The sequence below is a fragment of the Anabas testudineus genome, chromosome 7, assembly GCF_900324465.2.
Source record: "Anabas testudineus chromosome 7, fAnaTes1.2, whole genome shotgun sequence".
Taxonomy (NCBI): domain Eukaryota; kingdom Metazoa; phylum Chordata; class Actinopteri; order Anabantiformes; family Anabantidae; genus Anabas; species Anabas testudineus.
This window is the reverse complement of record NC_046616.1, coordinates 1,246,014-1,267,839: the sequence shown is the minus strand read 5'-3', so window position 1 is coordinate 1,267,839 and position 21,826 is coordinate 1,246,014. Positions and strand designations below refer to the sequence as shown.

General features: G+C 41.2%; 1 protein-coding gene across 6 annotated transcripts in view; it reads right to left on the bottom strand.

Moving 5' to 3' along the window:
- The window catches only part of sulf2b (sulfatase 2b), a 60,186-nt gene extending 44,897 nt beyond the window's left edge, over nt 1-15,289 (bottom strand). For all 6 annotated transcript variants that reach the window (XM_026368300.1, XM_026368307.1, XM_026368305.1 and 3 more), the window contains exons 1-2: nt 14,912-15,289; nt 4,974-5,009 (exon numbers count right to left, since the gene is read on the bottom strand). The gene's annotated coding sequence lies outside the window, so the exon portion shown is untranslated. The remainder of the gene's footprint in view (nt 1-4,973; nt 5,010-14,911) is intronic.
- Nucleotides 15,290-21,826: the final 6,537 nt, after the last annotated feature.

Here is a 21,826-nt window from a genome sequence, read left to right as displayed (position 1 = left end):
CAAACCAACAGAACAAGCATGTAGACACTTTAGGTTTCAGGCTAATATCACTACAAATAAAATCAAACTGAGCACAGAAGAACAGCCCCATGTGCCAGCATCTCTCCACGTCAGCCCAGATATACTACGTTTTAATAGGTGCGGCTGTCTACACAGATCATTTAGTGGAGATTCAGGCTGCTTTAAAACAGCAGGTGGCTGCACTGATGGGACTGTGTTGTTTAAGGCACCTGTGAGAAAGAACAACAGATTAACAAGAACTTTATATGTTGTAATCCTCACAGACTGGACTTTACAACTCTACAGTGTTATCACGCCGGAGTAATTGGACCTTTTGTTTTGGCGATCGTAAAGCTAATTAAAGAATTACGACATTCACGTTAAAAAGTCATCTACCAGGAATGTGCACTGCATGGATTTGATTGGCTTTTCTAGAAGGCGTTTTATTGTATTGCAGCGTTGACCCCGGGCCAACAACAGCTGCTACTCATTCTGGATGAGACCTGGCTTTGCAGCCTTGTGCCCCCGTGGAGCTCGACAGATTGAAAAAGCGGAAATGTTAAGAAGAGGTCGACTTCATGTAAAAGTCCTCTGACACAGTGAGCGACAGGCGGAGCAGAGCAGCTGCCGTCATGTGAAGGAATCTGAAACAAAGTGGAAAAGATCATCTTCCTGATCTCGTGACACGTGACATAAGTTACAGTCACACAAAAACCAAACTAATCAAACACTGGATGTGATTCACATTTTTCTAATTCTAATCAATGTGACTGACTTTGTGTTTGTTTTCCATTTGATTCTTACATTTACATTTTAGTCATTTAGCAGACGCTTTTATCAAAAGCGACTTACATATATCAGTACAATGGTAGGCAGGGTGAGCGTGAGGAGGTCTTGCCTAAGGACCCCTACTGGAGGTAGCCACTGCTGGGATTAAACCCCAGTCTCCCACATGGGAGGTGGTGATGTTACCACTACACTAACCAGCAGATTCTTTATTCTATTTTCATCTTTTGCACCTTTTAGACTAAAACACGTCTCTGTATGGTTCTTTATTTGTTATGGTTCTTTATTTGTTATAGTTCTACATTTGTTATGGTTCTATATTTGTTATGGTTCTATACTTGTTATGGTTCTATATTTGTTATGGTTCTATATTTGTTATGGTTCTATATTTGTTATGGTTCTATATTTGTTATGGTTCTATATTTGTTATAGTTCTATATTTGTTATGGTTCTATATTTGTTATAGTTCTATATTTGTCATGGTTCTATATTTGTCATGGTTCTATATTTGTTATAGTTCTATATTTGTCATGTTTCTATGTTTGTTATGGTTCTATATTTGTTATAGTTCTATATTTGTCATGGTTCTATATTTGTTATAGTTCTATATTTGTTATGGTTCTATATTTGTCATGGTTCTATATTTGTTATAGTACTATATTTGTCATGTTTCTATGTTTGTCATGGTTCTATATTTGTTATAGTTCTATATTTGTTATGGTTCTATATTTGTTATAGTTCTATATTTGTCATGGTTCTATATTTGTTATGGTTCTATATTTGTTATAGTTCTATATTTGTTATGGTTCTATATTTGTTATAGTTCTATATTTGTCATGGTTCTATATTTGTTATGGTTCTATATTTGTTATAGTTCTATATTTGTCATGTTTCTATGTTTGTTATGGTTCTATATTTGTTATAGTTCTATATTTGTTATGGTTCTATATTTGTTATAGTTCTATATTTGTCATGGTTCTATATTTGTCATGGTTCTATATTTGTTATAGTTCTATATTTGTCATGTTTCTATGTTTGTTATGGTTCTATATTTGTTATGGTTCTATATTTGTTATGGTTCTATATTTTTTTATAGTTCTATATTTGTTATAGTTCTATATTTGTCATGGTTCTATATTTGTTATAGTTCTATATTTGTTATGGTTCTATATTTTTTTTATAGTTCTATATTTGTTATAGTTCTATATTTGTTATAGTTCTATATTTGTTATGGTTCTATATTTGTTATGGTTCTATATTTGTTATGGTTCTATATTTGTTATGGTTCTATATTTGTTATAGTTCTATATTTGTTATGGTTCTATATTTGTTATGGTTCTATATTTGTTATGGTTCTATATTTGTTATGGTTCTATATTTGTTATGGTTCTATATTTGTTATGGTTCTATATTTGTTATGGTTCTATATTTGTTATGGTTCTATATTTGTTATGGTTCTATATTTGTTATGGTTCTATATTTGTTATGGTTCTATGTTTGTTATGGTTCTATATTTGTTATGGTTCTATATTTGTTATGGTTCTATATTTGTTATGGTTCTATATTTGTTATGGTTCTATATTTGTTATGGTTCTATGTTTGTTATGGTTCTATATTTGTTCTATATTTGTTATGGTTCTATATTTGTTATAGTTCTATATTTGTTATGGTTCTATATTTGTTATGGTTCTATATTTGTTATGGTTCTATATTTGTTATGGTTCTATATTTGTTATGGTTCTATGTTTGTTATGGTTCTATATTTGTTCTATATTTGTTATGGTTCTATATTTGTTATAGTTCTATACTTGTTATAGTTCTATATTTGTTATGGTTCTATATTTGTTATGGTTCTATATATTTTTTATAGTTCTATATTTGTTATAGTTCTATATTTGTCATGGTTCTATATTTGTCATGGTTCTATATTTGTTATAGTTCTATATTTGTTATGGTTCTATATTTGTTATGGTTCTATATTTGTTATAGTTCTATATTTGTTATGGTTCTATATTTGTTATGGTTCTATATTTGTTATGGTTCTATATTTGTTATGGTTCTATATTTGTTATAGTTCTATATTTGTTATAGTTCTATATTTGTTATGGTTCTATATTTGTTATGGTTCTATATTTGTTATGGTTCTATGTTTGTTATGGTTCTATATTTGTTATGGTTCTATATTTGTTATGGTTCTATGTTTGTTATGGTTCTATATTTGTTATGGTTCTATGTTTGTTATGGTTCTATACTTGTTATGGTTCTATGTTTGTTATGGTTCTATATTTGTTATGGTTCTATATTTGTTATGGTTCTATGTTTGTTATGGTTCTATATTTGTTATGGTTCTATATTTTGGTTCTATATTTGTTATGGTTCTATTTGTTCTATATTGTTATGGTTCTATATTTGTTATGGTTCTATATTTGTTATGGTTCTATATTTGTTATAGTTCTATATTTGTTATAGTTCTATATTTGTTATAGTTCTATATTTGTTATGGTTCTATGTTTGTTATGGTTCTATATTTGTTCTATATTTGTTATGGTTCTATATTTGTTATGGTTCTATATTTGTTATGGTTCTATATTTGTTATGGTTCTATATTTGTTATAGTTCTATATTTGTTATGGTTCTATATTTGTTATGGTTCTATATTTGTTGAATAGAAGAGGTTCTGAACCCCACTGTTCATGAATGGATGTGTTTACGTCCAGATTGAAGTCCATTTGACGTGACTTCCACGTGTGGAATAGAAACTCTGACTGATCACGGACTGTTTTTCTTGGTGCAGTCTGGAGCATCATAACCTTAACTGGCATTTTCTTACTCATGTTCCTTCGGTCTGACTTCTGTTTATGAGCCTCGAGGGCTTTGGTTTGGTTTTGCTCTAACCTAGTGACGTCTCTGTCCTTCTGACGTGGGCGCTAACAATAAACATGACAAGTGAGGAAAAATGTTAATTTCTAAGTAGTTATTTCTGTAACTAGCCTCAGATACAACAACCTGTCCAGCAGCTGCATTTCATACACGCTTCAAGACACGAAGTTGAAGTCTCCACTCTCAGAGCTACAGAGAATAGACTGGGAGAATCACTGTGAGCTGACTGTACTCTACTTATCATTCACATATTCAACTGTTTCCTTGTGTCAGTTCAGTTTAGATGACACGTGCACATCTCACTGTACAGGTGACACTTCACCAACATAATGTAAATGGACCTAACATGAGTGGGACTCGCTGGACGTTTTCCACCAAACTGTGTGTGGGTTAGGGTTAGTCATGTGTGACTGGAACCGTTCTGCGCTTTGTTCATCGTCTCGGGAGTTTTTGACTCAGGGACGAATGAAAAGCACGAGACTTTACCTCAACTGTTTGGATGTGACGACTCTTATTGAATGTTGATGTGTGTGTGTGTGTGTGTGTGTGTGTTTCTCCATTGTTTGGGTTTAACCTGTATCATTAGTCAGGAATGTGAGAAGATGGAGACTCCTGTTACCAGGTCACGAGGAGGGAATGGACTCAGGGAGTTTGTGTATCTGTACCACAAACACACACTCCAACCACACTAAAGGAACCTCTACATCGCAGCTTCATGGACCCGATGTCTTGAAATAAAAAATAAACTAGTTTCTTTGAATCTCTCTCAAGATTATTAGCTCATCGTGATCATCATGTTGTGGAAGTGATCAGATGTTTCATATCATCAGATTAAGTATGAAGCTGACGTGAAACCAGGTGAATGAGTGAAGTTTCTTATTTTTACTGGTTTCATTTTTTCCACTTGTTTTGTAAATTTGTAAAACTGATTACAACTAAACTAAATACAACTATAAGGTTCCAATAATACAAATATTCTGCATGTACCGAAAGGCTTTTAGTCCTTTTTAACTAGAGGGTGTGCACAGTGTGGGGGGTGCACTCTCGTGGCCAAAATAAGTATTGCAAAATGAAACACTTCGAAAAATGAAAAACCTTTTTCACAAATGGATGTTTTTAAATTATATTTAACCTGTGATCGGTGCCACGTCACGATGAAACTTTGGATAAGAAGAGAAAAATCCTTACATGACAATAACAAAGTGTTAGCGCTGCTCCTGAGCTGCTTCGATCCGTCTGCCGGGTTACAGCTTTTTAACCAACTCTTAGACAGCAGCTGAATTACTGATGAACAAAGAAACATGTACCTGTAGCGTGCGTCGAGTCTTGTGCTGTGTTCAGTCCTGCAGAGACAAACAGACACAGAAGACATTAGTAACTGGGAACACCTTCACATTCACTTCACATCCACACAGACTCACAGTGAGTGCACGTTTGTAATCAGGGATAAATCTCTTTTCCACGTGAACAATCACACAGCTGTTTTCTGTCTTTAATCCAAGGACCACATTTCAAACTATGCCGTCAGTTGTCAGTTCACCGTGGCTCTAATTTGGCACCTACACTGTCTAATAACTGAGCCAGCTCAAACACAAACATCAGTTAATAGTTGGTAACTGATGCTGTGTGGCTGAGTCTACACATTTCAATTCATTAATTCTCTGAGCACAACTGAACTGTCTGTTTGCGTAGACAAGTCTCATTAATCAAGTGTGTAAAGGTTTGGGATACATATCCAAATGTCTGCGGTGTAAACGGGCACTTGGGTGGAGTACAGAGCTGCAGACAATGCTGTCATTCAACCCTGCAGGCAATTAGTTCTAGTGGCCACTCCAAAAAAAAAAAAAATTCCCTTGCGATGAAAAATTTGCGAAGCTGCAACTTCAACCTTTAATTTCCTATGAACAAAGACCAGTGCACAAAACCTGCAGGTAGCAGCTTTTCAAATGTAGCCAGCAGTGACTCGATAACACTATAAAGATGAACAGTGTTGATGTGCAACCTCTGAGTTGGTCACGTGATCCAAATGAACCCAAAAAAAGAGCAGTGGGATTCTTTTAATTCATTGATTTGTGCAGGTAAAACACGTGTTGGATGCTTGGATGGAGTCGGAAGGAGAAAGACGCCTGAAACACACACAACCCCCAATTAAACAATTTAATTTATCGATAACTCTCAAATTGTTTACAACTAGTTTTTTTTTATTTGAGTCGAACTTATCGTTGCAGCCCAATTAGAAACCCAGTTACACACAGTTTACATGGGGAGGGAGAGATCCTGAGCAAATCAGGCTTCTCTAATCACATTATCTTGTTTACGCGACCATTAATCGTTGCTGGGTTACTTAAATCCTTGAATATAACATCTTCAGTTCAAAACTTCCACCACGTTCTCATCCCACAGCTTCACATGATGATGCTTCTACTTGGCGTCACATACAAACATTAAAGGAACCCTTCAGTATCCTGCACCACTCCACGATGGAGGCTGCCTGTCGGACTTCTGGCAGACGACCTCCATGACCACGATACACCAAGTCACACACACACACACAATACAGTAGAGTCCCCACAGCTCGGTCAGGGATTCCTCTCACGTCCACCTGAAATCCCTCGAGTGAGAATGAGTGAGGAGAGAAGAGGAGGAAGAGGAGGAGGAGGAGAAGGAGGAGGTGGCAAGTGAAGCACATTTACCATCTGTAATCAAAAGAAGTCCATGTTGAACTGTCGCCTCCCCCCTTCTCTTATTCTCAGTCCTCTATTTCTCTCTCCAATTTCCTTCCTTCTGTTACAAAGCGAGACCAGAATACTGATGGTGGGATTACACACACACACACACACACACACACACACACACACACACACACACACACAGCAGTAATGACTTTCTGCCTTCTCTCTCAATTCGCTCCAAGCTGCCAATTCCCACCGGGTCGCTGTGTGTGTGTAAATGTGAACGTGAAAGAAACAAAAAGAGCAAGAGACACGAGGGAGGTGATACAACATCTCCAATTAGCTGGGCTGGTGGGGGGGTTCAGTGTGTGTGTGTGTGTGTGTGTGTGTTGGCTGGATAATAAGACCACACAGTAGAGGTCAACCTGAACCTGATTTCTCGTCCAATTCAACTCCAGGTACAACTTCAAAGTCTGAATCTTCCCCATTGTCTTTTCCCTTAAATCAATAATCCGGAGCCGGTCGAACAGTGGAACAGGTTTCGTTCCCAGTCGCCCCTCTGTGTGAAAAACACGAAAAGGTTTGTGTGAAGACGATATCAGGCTGCAACCCCCCAAAACTAGTCACGTTAAATGGATCCATAAGTTGCTAAATTCCCTCTTTCTGTGACCGACATTCATTAGAACTCAACTCAGTCTTGATTAGTGAAACCTGGGTGTTGTTATAGGACCAACTCAACATTTCAGCGAGCTCACTGCAGCAGACTGAGCTCTGTCTTCTGTCTGCAAACAATAAAAGCGGTTTCCATTTAAATGCAGGACGTGTTTTATCCAAATGTCAAGAAAAGCAGCACTGAAGGATGTTAATTAGTTAATTCATTAACACAAACAGCTGCTGAACCAACTCTCCAGTAAGTTAAACCAGTGCAGAGACCTTGAACCAGCGCACTCCGTCTGGAGTTCTGAGGATTTTTGGTGGCTCCTGTAGTAATAAATTAATCTTATCTACATCTTATTTTTTATTTGTTTCCAAATCCACAGTTTGTCACAAGCAGAGCGGCTGATAGACCTGCAGACAGGAGAAGATCGAGCTACCTCCAGTAAGGCTCCTTACTCTTATCCTGCCTTGTACCTTGTTTCTCACTTGTAAGTCACTTTGGATAAAAGCGTCTGATAAATGACTAAATGTAAATTACATTTACTAAACAACAGCAAAACACACATCTTCTGCTGCAGGTGGAGACAGAAGGAGCACGGACAGGAAGCAATAAAGACGTTTTTTGGTTTTTCCTAAATTTAAGTGCTGAGAAAAATAAGAAGCTGCACTGACAACACATTTATGTTTGTGTGAGGACACTCACTGACATCATTCAATACCTACTGTCGTGTGGGCCATGCTAACATAAACTAAAACCTAATTCTAACCCTAACTCTAAGTCTTGACCCCCAATCTGCTCTTTAAAGACACCTCTCATTTTGAGGACCGGCTAAAATGTCCTCACTTTGTAAAAATGTCCTCAGTGCAGTGGTTAAAAATTCAAACACACACGGAGTCACTGGTTCGGAGACGAGGAGGACGGTGTTATTGTGTGTGTGTGTTTTCCCACCAGTAAAAATCCTCCAATTCTCATTTCATGCTTCAGTGAAAAGCTTCTCTACCATCCTTGTTTCTTCTCTTCCTTCCTTCATTTCCCCATCTCCTTTCCTTGCAACCTCTCCTTGTTTCCTCTCCTGTCACCATTTCCTTTCTTCTCCTTCTCTGTCTCTTTTCCTTCACTCGTGACCTTTCTTCTTTCTCCTATTTGTGATTCCTGGATTGATCCTTCCTCATCTTTCTATCTACCTACCTATCTATCCTATCTATCGTTCATTTCCTCACCTCTTGTCGTGTCCCTCTGTCCCTGTGTTAGCGATTCGAGGTAACAGACCCCATCTCCACACAAAACATTTCACTGACTCACAGAAAACCGTGTGCTAATCAACCCGAGGATGTTGGAGGACACGTGCACTACAGGTGTCAGGTGTGTCCCTGCTTCGTGAGGTGAAGCAGCGAAAATAGGTGGAGTATTTTCGGATGGTGACCGTGGTAACCGTCACTTGGACCACCAACAGGTTTCCCCACAGGACACGGAAATCATGGCTGACCTTGATGTGAAGCACATTTCACTTCCCCCTGCTGTCTGTCTTCACCCTGTTCTGTCAGTCTGAATCACTCTGCTCTATTTCTACTCAGCATGTCCCAGCTAATGGAGCCCCGCGGACACACACACACACACACAGTGACCCAATCAGTACCTCTCCTGGAGACATCGCTGCAGAGTTTAATTCTCTTTCTCGGTCTTTGTGTGTGTTTCCATCCGGTGGGGCATCGTGAGATCATGTCTGACTGCTGCTGTTTTATTCAGCAGTTCTACTTCTGAACTCACAGTTCCAGACTCTGCACACATCACCAATCCTGGACTTCCACCAGCTGACACAGATTTTTTTTCAAGTCAGATCATACAGTTTGATACGAAGGTAATAATCAGTGATGCATTACGAGAACAGAAACTTTAGCTTGTTTCTAATCTGGGTCAGAAACAGCAGAGAGCAGAGTTAATAATGTGGAGAGCTGGAGGAAACAGGACTTCAGGTGAGCGGTGGATTAAGAAATAATAGCTGCTCTCAGCACTTTTCAGTTTCCTGCTTTCAGGCAGATTTGTTTCCATTATTATTCCTCTCACTCACACATTTTATTGTAAAGTCCTGGTCACACCAGCATTGATCACAGCAAACCAAAATCAATCAGGTAGTTCCACAGTTAAACCTGGTTTAACCCTTCACTGATAAATAGTTTTTGTGTTTTCAGGGAAGCAGCTGGTTTAATGAGAATTAAGGTCGACATTTGTCATAAATACAAGACGAACACGTAAGACGCGAAGTTGGGTTCAGATGCTCTGATTAACGGAAAGAAGTGTGGATCTCAGTGGGTTTAACGGACAAACTGATTCTTCAGAGCCGTATTTCTACACCACACAAACATTAATGAGGCTGTAAAGTCTCGATTGTCTTCAAGCTGACTGATGTATGTGGATTTCATAAGTTGTAACTTCCTCTTCTCTCTGAACAGCGGTGGGTGTACAGTACAGTTTGTAGTTGTGGATCTTCCACAGAACAGTGACTTTTTGCAGTTAGTTTAACTCCACTGCTGCTCTATAAAGAATTTAGATTCATTAAAACTAAAACCTCTCTTTCTCCTTCCCGCTGCCTCCCTCCGTCCTTCTCTCTAAGTCTCTCTGAAGGTCAGCTGCTCCACAGCAGCGGCCTCTAACGATTACCAATTTCATCAATTCTGCTACAGCGTGGGAGGACGGGGGAGGGAGGGAGGGAGAAAATGGCTTTATCATATAACAGCACAAGGAGCTGAGCTGTTCTAAGATAAATAAAAACTGCTAACCGACCTTCTGTCTCACTGGATGGATGAAACTAAGTGGAAAGGACAATTAAAGTGCAGAGATTTACGAGGTGATTTATGAGGCGCTGATGTAAAGTCACATTGAAAACACAGTCCTGGAGGAAACGCTGCAGCACGTTCCCCTTAGAAGGATGTGATGGGAAACACGACCAACAGCCTACAGTGCTGAGAGCGTCCTCTACAGGCCGCAGGGCTCATTACAGTCACACTATGAGGGTGGCCGAGGCACTCAGGAGGTGTTATCGTCACGGGCGGATACTCGGGCTGTTGCACTGTAGTCTGCCAACATGACTCCGACCTTGTCTAGAGAGCTGTCGTGTGTCTTACAGCGGCTTCACCAGCACAGACTCGTTTGTTTTTCACTGTTAAATGTTGCATCCACTTATTTTCACAATCTTTACAACTTCAACTTAAATAAATTAAATTAATATGAAAAACTCCAGTATCAGTGTTCAATGGACTGATATCTTTATCAGCATCCTGTCTGTCAACACTGTCTCATATAAAATACATGTAACATACAGAGTACATGCGACTTTTACACTGCTGCTGTTTCATTTAAACACAGAGTCTGTGTCGGAGGAAGCCCTGGAGGTGTCCTGCACAAACCACAGTCCTGAGTTTGAGTCCAGGATTGTATCTGTACAGTATAAATGTCTTTCTGCAGTAAAACATCTCGACCAGGTTCTTTTCACGTTTCAAAGCTGAATCTACACTTTTGTGGTCAGATTACTTTTAAGTGTGAAGCTGTGCAGGACAACGCTTCCCATCCAAAGTCTCCCGGTCTGGTTTCATGATGCCGTGTTGTGTTAGACACATGCTGAGTTCTCAGGTGAGTTTAAACCCCGTTCATGTATCTGCCCCCAACTGGAAACGCAGCTGTTGAAAGTGTCTGTGTTTCTAATAGACTTTGAACAACCTGTTGGCTCCTTCAGATTAATCACACACACAGGTTTTGTGAGGTGGCATTCTACAGTGACCCAACACACACACTCGCCTCACGTGCTTCAGACCACCAGCTGTAATGGGTTCAAAGGTCACCAGGCGGCGTTGCCATGGTTTTGACCTTGGACCGAGCAGAATCATCTGACGCGTCGTGATAATGTTACTGTGTTTGTGTGCTCAGGGTTCACTGCTGTCTCAGCCCCTTTTCTTCTGTTGTTAAACAGAACCTGAAGGTTTCAGATCGAAATAGGACGATGAGGTAAAATAGAAACAAACTCCATTTACACTTTTTCACAACTGAACTGATGATGTTGATTTTTGCAGTTTAACAAGTGGAATATTTGGCTTCCGCTTCAGACAGGCCATTTAAACACACAGTCTGTGTCGGAGGAAGCCCTGGAGGTGTCCTGCACAAACCACAGTCCTGAGTTAGATTACACTGTAAATTAAATTTGTTACCCTCGGTTAACTCGGTTAGCAACCACATCTACTTCTCATTAGTCCTTAATCAAATAAGAGCTAATTGCAAACCCATTCACTTATTGTTTTCAAGTGACGCTCATTTAAAAATACAGTAACAACAAAGGAAGTAGTTTTATAACCAGACCCTGCACCTCACCAACCCCCTGACCTTATAACCCCCACCTGCTGTTTGCGGAGGGTTCGGATAAAAAGTTTGGCCCATGCACGACTCGCAGAAATCTCATGTCGTTCAGTATTGTCGCAGCGACGAACATTTTAACTGTGGTGGGACTGATCTGATCAACACTAAGAGCGCTCGTGATGGGACACGACGGCTAGAGACGAGCTAGAGACGAGCAGAATACTGCTGTGCAGTAAGTGGGAAACTTTTCATAAACCAGGAAACACATATAACCATTGTTATGTGGCTGTGCACCATATAACAAAGCAGCTACTGTGTAAGATCTGAGCAATGGTACAGATTCGTATGGAATTTCACTTTCACTAATGTTGGACGACGAGCATCAAGATAAATTGAAATGACCGTGACTGAGTGTTTAAAACGTATCTGTAAAGTATTCTGCTGCATGAAATGAGTCTGAGCTCATGTGGAGTCACAGTCACATGTCACACACGGCAGCAGATGCCTCTGATGAAATATGAAGAGACAGTTGAAATACAGTCAGAAACAAAGAGAGAACAGAAGGTCCAGAGGTCAAAGGCTGAAGAAGATGAGAAGCAGCTTCAGGCAACAGTGTCATCATCATCATCATCATCATCATCATCACACAGTGTTACATGAACTGTCCTGAAGCTGCTCCAGTTTTATTTTCACTGCTGAACAATATGAAGAAGTTAAAGTATCAGCCGACAGATTCTCAGGCCTTAAACCTCCAACAGCGAGCGAGGAAAACCCCCAGGAAACACACAGAGTCTCTCTGTTAATCCCTCTCTTTGTCCTGTTCTCTCGCTCGGCCCCATCATGTACTGACACAACAAATGGTATCAGACCACACACACACACACACACACACACCAATAGGAAAACACTGATAAACAAAACATCAATGAGCCTCTATAACAAACCATAATTACAGTCGTCCAGTTGAACTGGAGCTAAACAGAAACCCGACTTTCTGATTTTTATGCCCAAGGTGAAAACTGATCTGCAGTGGAGCCCAAATAAAGATCTGAACCATCCGTCAAAAGCCACTAATCAAACTGTTTATTAAATTTAAATTAAATTTCAAATCCAATTCAAGGGAGATTTGTGATATTGGGCTGAAAATAATCTAAGTAGGAAATGCACAGACATCATTAAAACAAAGTCGAATAGAACCCGAGTTAGTGAAAGAAGGAACAGATCAGTGAGGAGACAACAACACTCAACAACCACTTGTTGTTGTTGATAAATTAGCAGCATCCATTCATCTCCACTAACCAACACCTAGTATTTGCACAGGAAAGCCAGGAGCTGTCAATCAGCAGCATGACTCTGCAACTGCTCAACTCTAATTTAACTGAGCCGTAAATAATACATATGTTATCAGGTGTGCTGCTGGCGTTTACTTTTTAAAAAATACGCCCCCGGTAAATAAAAACAAGAGAAAATACCAAAACAGAGCGGAAAAAGCTTTTCTGTGAGCTTCACTAATCTGTGTCATTAACGGAAAAACAGGCCTGTAGAAAGAAGCAGAAGTTCCCAGTGAGTCAGCAGCTCAACAAACACACCTCATCTGGGTCTGATGGTTATTTTCTAACTAATTCATCTGTTGATTATTTACTTGATGGATTATTTGGTCATTTGTTGAACTGTCCAATCTTCCCACAGTAAAATGAAGCAGCTGCTGATTCCTGGTACACGTACGGTCGGTGTGTCGACCGCTGGGTATCAGCTGTAACACGTCTGCAGCTGAGGCAAGAAACTGCTGCCACGTTCACAAAGTGAGACACTAGAGGAAGCGATCGTGTCATGAGGGTCCTACAGTTATAGAAACATGGGATGGATGGTGGGAACCCAGAGACCTTACTGTCCTTACTGTCTGTCCTTACTGTCCACCAGCACCGACCGCTGCACCTCACTCACAGAGTAAAGACACAAATGACTGTAACACAGAGCAAATGTCTGACGGTCATTGTCCGTCTTCTAACCCCACAGAGATGCTGCGTTACGACATGAAGAGAACCGACGTCTGAGCTGAAGCAGTTCTCTAACAAAGAGCGGTGGAAAGTTGTGGACATCGTTCAGGTCTGATTCACAGATACAGGAAGAAGTTGTTGATGTTATTGCTGCCAAAGGTTCAACCAGTTATTAAAACACTGTTTCACTTTTTCCATCATCACTGTGGACGATTGGTTTTTAATAAAGACACGAAAGATCAGGACTGTTTGTGTTTTATCAGCTCAGAGACGTTTGTTGATCTCTATGATGAAGCATTTTGTTGCAGGACCTGAATAATTCTACTACTACTACTACTACTACTAGTAGTAGTAGTACTACTACTACTAGTACTAGTACTAGTACTAATCGCAGTACTTCTGCACATCGTCTAACTGAAGTTTCACTCTTCCGCTAGAAAATACTGAGTAAACATTTAAAGTTAGTGGTGAACTGAAGAGCAACAAGCTGCCAGGACAGTGTCGGGTCTCCACATAATCACCTTTCTACCAGGTGATGGAGAAACTTCCAGCCGTGGATTTTACACAGACAACAAATAACTGTAATGGTTTGCTTCCCAGTGTTACATGTCACACCCTCTGAGTCGCTCCCAAACTTTCCTGCCTGCTTCTTTCCATCATTAGTGAAGCACCACAACATTTATTGGCAGGTATTTTAACAACTGATGAATCCTTTCAGTCATTTCTCAAACATGAGCAGTTCCTTTTCTTTAAATATCGTAGTTTGAATGTGTGAGTAACCGAGGATCTTTACTAATCCTCCTCTGAGCTCAATGAATGTTTGAAACAAGACAAACAGCTGCACCAACAAACGTCTCTCTAAGTGAATTCAAATCTCACAGGTGCTTTAACACAGGTTTTGATGTAGGTTACTGACAGTGAAGACTTTGACTGTGACACCTCCCTCTGGACCGACTCTGAGCTTCGACTCTCTCTCTGCGTCTTTAACATATTTTTTTAATAGTTTGGTTTTATTGCCCCGTCGTGTCGAACATCTTTTTATTTGCTGTACTCTATGTTCATTTTCCCTGTGAAGTGCTTCCTCGCTACGGAAAAGTGGAACATAAAAGATGATTATTAGAATAAAACAGAGCTGGGAGGAACTGCTCCCCTCCCTTCCTTCCTTTCCCTTCCTCCTTACCCCCCCTCCGCCATCCTCTCTCTCCTGACTGACCTCAGTGTTGCACAGCTAAAACACACTCCCACGTGTTTTGCAAGCAGGAAGCAATAAACACACACATACATACATTCAGATGTGAAACACACTGCTGTGAACAAGTGTGATGACCACAACATGGCCTCAAAACCAACGTGAGGAGCACATCAGGAAAGTAGAGCAACACACACACAGAGCAACAAAGCTGCTCAGACCACAGAAAGTGACACACACGGTGAAGTAGAGCAGAACTGAGGAGACTCACACACACTTTGCAAATGAGCCCATAAATGACGACCTCTGCAGCAGCAGCAGCAGCAGGGACGTCACCTCACAGGCTTTCAAACTGCAGTAGAACAGAGTAGAAACTGTTGTGTACCTCCTGCTCCTCCCTGTCAGCAGGTGTTCTCCTCTCTGACTGCCGGGCAGGAGGAGGAAGATGAAGATGACGGCTCAGATCACCTCCATGAAACTATTGCTGCTGCTCAGTTCAGCCAAATCCACCAAACTTGTGCTCGGCTGACACGTCTGGCTGTGTGTGCAGAGGAGGACAGTGAGTTCAGAGACGAAGAGGAGGAAGAAGTCGTCTCACTCTGTCTCTTTTTCCTGCTCTGCTCCAGCGCTGTGACTTTCTCACACCCCTCCCTCCCACGCTCAAGCTCTGTCTGTGTGCAACGGCGTCCCAGAGTTCCTCGGTGCAGCCGCTGGTAAAGCCATCTGTTGCAACACGTCTGCCGGCCTCTCCACTTTCACTCTGCCTCGCTCTCTCAGCCTGGGAGAGCGAGGTAGAGAAGGGGGGCAGGGTCTTAGCCTGTCTGTGAGCCAATGGGGAGGCCCAGACATCCCTCCCCCTGACTGGAACGGGAGGAGCCAGCAGCAGAGAGGACAGAATGAAATAAATACAAGAGGCAAATGCTCTCATTCTCTCTCACACACACATGCACACTCACATGCACACGCACAGGGGAGGTGGCCAGAGTAGGAAACAGAGAGTCAGGTTGGTGAAATGCAGACTGGTCTGTGCTGGTGGATGTGGAACAGAGGCTGTTAACTTTGGTGTGTTCTCTCAGGAACCATCTTTACAAACCTCCGCTCTCTCTGTTGAAGGTTGTTCAGTACAGAGCACAGATGATTTAGCATCGGTCTGAATGAGGCCGCTTCTCGAACAGTAAAAGAATGAGTCACAAATAGACTTGTGTTGGGTTGAGTAGATGTGTAATTGTAGAGGGTTCATCAGAGCATCGAGCTGCTCTGTTAGTATGCACAGTATGTAAAAGACTGTAAGGTTAGACAGAATCATATTCTAGCAGCTCTTTTTCCAAACGGAGCCCAATGACGTTACCAAATAAACATAAAGAAACACTCAGTACGGCCAACAGATACTGGTCTCCTCTGTGTGGGAGTCGATCCTGGAAACTCCCACTGAAAAGCTCTGTGCCGCACTTTGTCAGAGAACAAGTCCTCCAACATCTCACTCCACCCCTACGAGTGCACAGATCCTTTGTGGCCAGTCGGAAACAGTCGACCAGCATCTAAAGAGTTCAACGTATCTCAATGAGTTGTTCCTGTTTTAGTTTTGTCCCATTCAGTCAGGTATCCAACGTGGGTCGGGTTCTCACTCAATAACATCAGATACTGATGCTTTGTCATGTTCTTTGGCGTTGTATCGACTCTGTACCTGACAATTAAACATCGGTTCTCACTAAATGTCAAGAACCAGTGGGACTCTGGTTCCAGGGGGCAGTAATGAGCCCATTCCAGCTCAGTGCAGCAAAGTGAGGCAGAGTCGTCACACTGCTGAAAAACTTTCCTTAAAGGACACAAAGGTGAAGTTCACACTTCAGATCACGTATTTTTAGTTTCACAAGAGAAAATCACAAACAACAATTCACCAAAAACTGAAGTCTACCTTCTACTTTCTCCCTTTATGAAGGCGACTCAGAACATTTTCTCTTATTTAGCTCAGCTTATTAATCCAACCTGTGCAATTACTGTACATCTGGAATCATGTTTTTGCAGTAAACCTAAGTAACTAATGTGCATGAGAAAGATAAATGCAGACTGTGAACCAGGTGTTATCAGCAGCATCAGCTGAAACCTGAAGAGCGGAGACTGTTGGAGCAGAACATTAATCATCTTACACCATCACACATGGCTTTGGTGTTTGGGAGTCTGCATAGCTTTGGCCAAGTGTAAGTTTCAGAGTGATTCGGAGCAAGAGAAGAAGAGCAGGAGGAACAGAAGGAAGAGATGGAGAGGAAACAGAGAGGGAGGGAGGGGTGGATGAAGAGGAGGTGGAGTGCTGATTGTAATGGAGCTGTTGGCAGAGCGCCTGGCTCTTCATGGGTATTCATGTAGCTGGTGGCTTTAGTTAAATGGAGCGAACAGACAGAGAGAGGGAGCGAGGGGGGAGATAAAGGGGGACATGGGTGCTGAGTTTCAACTGAAGAAGAAGTCTGCTTATGACCTTTCTAATAAACACCATGTAAACACACGGAAGTTAAACGGTGAATTTGAATCTGTAAAATTCAATTAGACTAGTTAGTAAATGTCACAGAGGTTCCACATGTTCAACAGGTCTGTGGGTTCAGAGGGAACAAGTCTGTGTTCAGACAGACTCAGGTTTCAGAGTAAAGACCTGCATCTTTACTGAGTGCCTTTAAAATCCTTCCAACCCAGAACTGTGGCTTCAATCACATTTCACAATACTGAAAATACACTGGAGCTTTAAAACGTTTCCAGACAGTGTTTTAACTTTAACTTGTTGGTAATTTAAGGCACCTGGTTAAAGTTAGACAGAGACTGTCGTCTGACTACTGTAAATACAGAAAGTACAAAGTCATAAGTCTTCACTGAAGGACTCTGGATTCAGACTCTGATATTCTGGATTCAGACTCTGGATTCAGACTCTGGATTCAGACTCTGGATTCAGACTCTGGATTCAGACTCAGTTTGTGGTCTATGGTGCCACAGCGATGCACTTTGTTTGCCCACTATTCACTGTTGCTGCTAATGAATCTGGTGCTTGATTCATTCGAAGAGTTGCTTTGAGGAGCTTATGACATCATTTACAGCCTTCAGTGTGTTTTGAAGAGTTCAGGCAGCGCTGTAGACAAACGCTCCAGTGTCGGGGGGACGTTGGAGATAAGTGACCGGGGGGTGTAGCTAGACGAGGAGTTCTGTGGATGAATTCATGCAGTGGAGTTTTTCGTGAGATTTTTTTCCACAGCTGAATTTTCTGAGCATTTTAAATCGAATATGAATGAAGCTAAATTTTTATCTATTTTCCAACAGTCTAAATTGCATTAAACATGACGATAGGACAGATCCTGACTCAGCTCCTCTTGTTATCTAGTTAATGACATATTAACAATCCGGACACTCATTAAAATGTGGTTTGCTGTGTAGTTCAGTAAACGCCTCTGTTCCAGCTTGTGTTGCAGTATCAAACTACTGCTGCTACTGCATTCATAATAAATAATGATGTTTCAAGAGAATTACCAAATTAAATTTAATATAGATTGACCTCCTTTCTGTACATAAAGCTGCAGCTTTAATGAGGTTCACACCTCATTCATCCATTATTATAATCCAGTTAATATAAACCTACTGTATTTCATTCAGCTTACTGAGAACTTTACGTTTTAGTACTCTCAGCACATTTTGAGTATTATTTCTACACTGTGCTCGTGATTCATGAAAAGATCTGAGCACTTCTTCCATCACTGGCGTTGACTGATCTGTTCCTGCCTGTGTTTGATGGTGTTGACTCTGCTGTGTTTGGGGATTCGGATCATTCTCCTTCTGATCCAGCAGGTGGTCAAATATGCAGGAAAATCATGACCCTGTGAACAGAGACGTGTTATTCCAGAGGATTAATAGTGTTAAGACAAGCCACCTCGCCTTTGGCTTGAACTAGCTGGCCTTTTGATGCTCATCCTCCACCATAACGTGAGTGATTTATGGTTTCAATTACTGTAGCCTGTAGAAAACTGCAGTAATGTATTATGTCCATTTCAATGATTAACAATGTATTTTAGCCACGAAAGCTTGTTTATGTTGGTTTTACGGGTCTCGTGGGAAAGTAGAAAGAGGTGAGACTAACTTTAAAAAGTTGAGTTTGCTTCAGAAGGTCGTCTGCTGACAGAACCCAGCGCCACCGACTGTTTGCAGCAGACACGTCCTCTGCTTCCTCGAGCTCTGTACACGAGCTGCTGTTTCATGTCGCTGGTAGAGCTTCGAGCTGGCCAACATTTTTCAACTTTTAGCTTTGTGCTCTAAATGGATTTAATAGGTTGACCTGCGACAGAAGCAGAGGGAAGTGGAGAAGGCAGCAACTTCACTGCATAACTGGAATTAAACCAGTGGTCAGGACCAGCTGCCAGTGGTCCCATCATTACAAACAAATTCAAATCCAACGTACTTTATGCAAAAGTGAAATTTAGAAATTGTAGTTTCTAATCCCACTAATGCGGTGAACTGCCATCAGATGAGTTTAGCTTTAATTTGGTTTGAATTGAGGGTTTGACATCAGTTTGTGTTCAGTGGACAGAATAATTCAGGACATGACTGAGGTGCAGGTGAGGTAGTAGTCTCAAACTGAAGAGTAGCACTGGAACCTCACGTGATTCCTCAGTTGTCTTCTTTGTGAGAATTGTGCCATCTGTGCTTAGAGATGTGGAGACATACATGATTTCTGGTACATGCACATTCAAGATTCACCTCTTTAGGAGCGTTGAGCAGTGTGTAACCAGGCTTCTCTGGTTGGGAGAGCTGTGTGCAGTCACCACAGATAAGTTAGCTGCCAGATGAAGCTGTCTGTCCTGTAATGTCTTGCTCTGTTTGCACACGTGTTAAATACGAACAATACAGCAGGTCGGTGTCGGGTGAGTGGAGTTAGTTAAAGGCACTTTTGATGCTGGGGAAAGAAATAAAGTGACGACTAACAAATACACTTGGAAATGGTCTTATAATGTGTACAGAGTAATGATTACAGTTTAGTAACTTGCACAACACTGTGTTCGACACCTGACCAGACGTAAGACTTCATCCTGGGTTTATTTCACTATACAAGTACAAACCTGTGTGAGTGTGTGCATAGCTTAGACCAACAGGACAGAAGAGGAATGGTACCATCTGGAAATATGCCAAAGTGACTGAACACACACACACACACACACACACACACACACACACACACACACACACACACACACACACACACACACACAGCCCTCCTGGGTCTTTGAGCATAAAGCATCCTGGGAAAACGGTTGTCCAGCTGCTGCAGCCTCAAGGCGTTTCCAAAAACCTGCACATTAAATCAGCTACAGACTCGCAGTTATTTACTCAGCAGTCTGTTTTCTCTGCAGCTCAGCTCCTCTCCCACCAGCCCGCAGTGTTTTCTGCTGTAACGCAGTAAAAAGTGTGTGACAGCCGACAAACATATGGAAGAACTCCAAGGAAAACACCAGTGGCTCCATTTAACACTTTGGTTTAATGCAGGAAATTTGAGGAACTACAGAATAACTACTACTGACCTACTACTGACCTACTACTGACCTACTACTACTGACCTACTACTGTACTACTACTGACCTACTACTACTGACCTACTACTGACCTACTACTACTGACCTACTACTACTACTGACCTACTACTGTACTACTACTGACCTACTACTACTGACCTACTACTACTGACCTACTACTGACCTACTACTGACCTACTACTGACCTACTACTACTGACCTACTACTGACCTACTACTACTGACCTACTACTACTGACCTACTACTGACCTACTACTGACCTACTACTACTGACCTACTACTGTACTACTACTGACCTACTACTGTACTACTACTGACCTACTACTGACCTACTACTACTGACCTACTACTACTGACCTACTACTGTACTACTACTGACCTACTACTACTGACCTACTACTGACCTACTACTACTGACCTACTACTGACCTACTACTACTGACCTACTACTGACCTACTACTGACCTACTACTGTACTACTACTGTACTACTACTGACCTACTACTACTGTACTACTACTGACCTACTACTGTACTACTACTACTGACCTACTACTACTGACCTACTACTGACCTACTACTGTACTACTACTGACCTACTACTGACCTACTACTACTGTACTACTACTGACCTACTACTGACCTACTACTACTGTACTACTACTGACCTACTACTGACCTACTACTGTACTACTACTGACCTACTACTGACCTACTACTGTACTACTACTGACCTACTACTGTACTACTACTGTACTACTACTGACCTACTACTACTGTACTACTACTGTACTACTGCTGACCTACTACTACTGTACTACTACTGACCTACTACTGACCTACTACTACTGTACTACTACTACTGACCTACTACTACTGACCTACTACTGACCTACTACTGACCTACTACTACTGTACTACTACTGTACTACTACTGACCTACTACTACTGTACTACTACTGACCTACTACTGTACTACTACTACTGTACTACTACTGACCTACTACTGTACTACTACTACTGACCTACTACTACTGTACTACTACTACTGACCTACTACTACTGACCTACTACTGTACTACTACTGACCTACTACTACTGTACTACTACTGTACTACTACTGACCTACTACTACTGACCTACTACTGTACTACTACTGACCTACTACTACTGTACTACTACTGACCTACTACTGTACTACTACTACTGACCTACTACTACTGTACTACTACTACTGACCTACTACTACTGACCTACTACTGTACTACTACTGACCTACTACTACTATACTACTACTGTACTACTACTGACCTACTACTACTGACCTACTACTGTACTACTACTGACCTACTACTACTGTACTACTACTGTACTACTACTGACCTACTACTGACCTACTACTGACCTACTACTACTGACCTACTACTGTACTACTACTGACCTACTACTGACCTACTACTACTGACCTACTACTGACCTACTACTGACCTACTACTGTACTACTACTGACCTACTACTGACCTACTACTGTACTACTACTGTACTACTACTGACCTACTACTACTGTACTACTACTGACCTACTACTACTATACTACTACTGACCTACTACTACTATACTACTACTGTACTACTACTGACCTACTACTACTGTACTACTACTGACCTACTACTGACCTACTACTACTGACCTACTACTGACCTACTACTGACCTACTACTGACCTACTACTACTGACCTACTA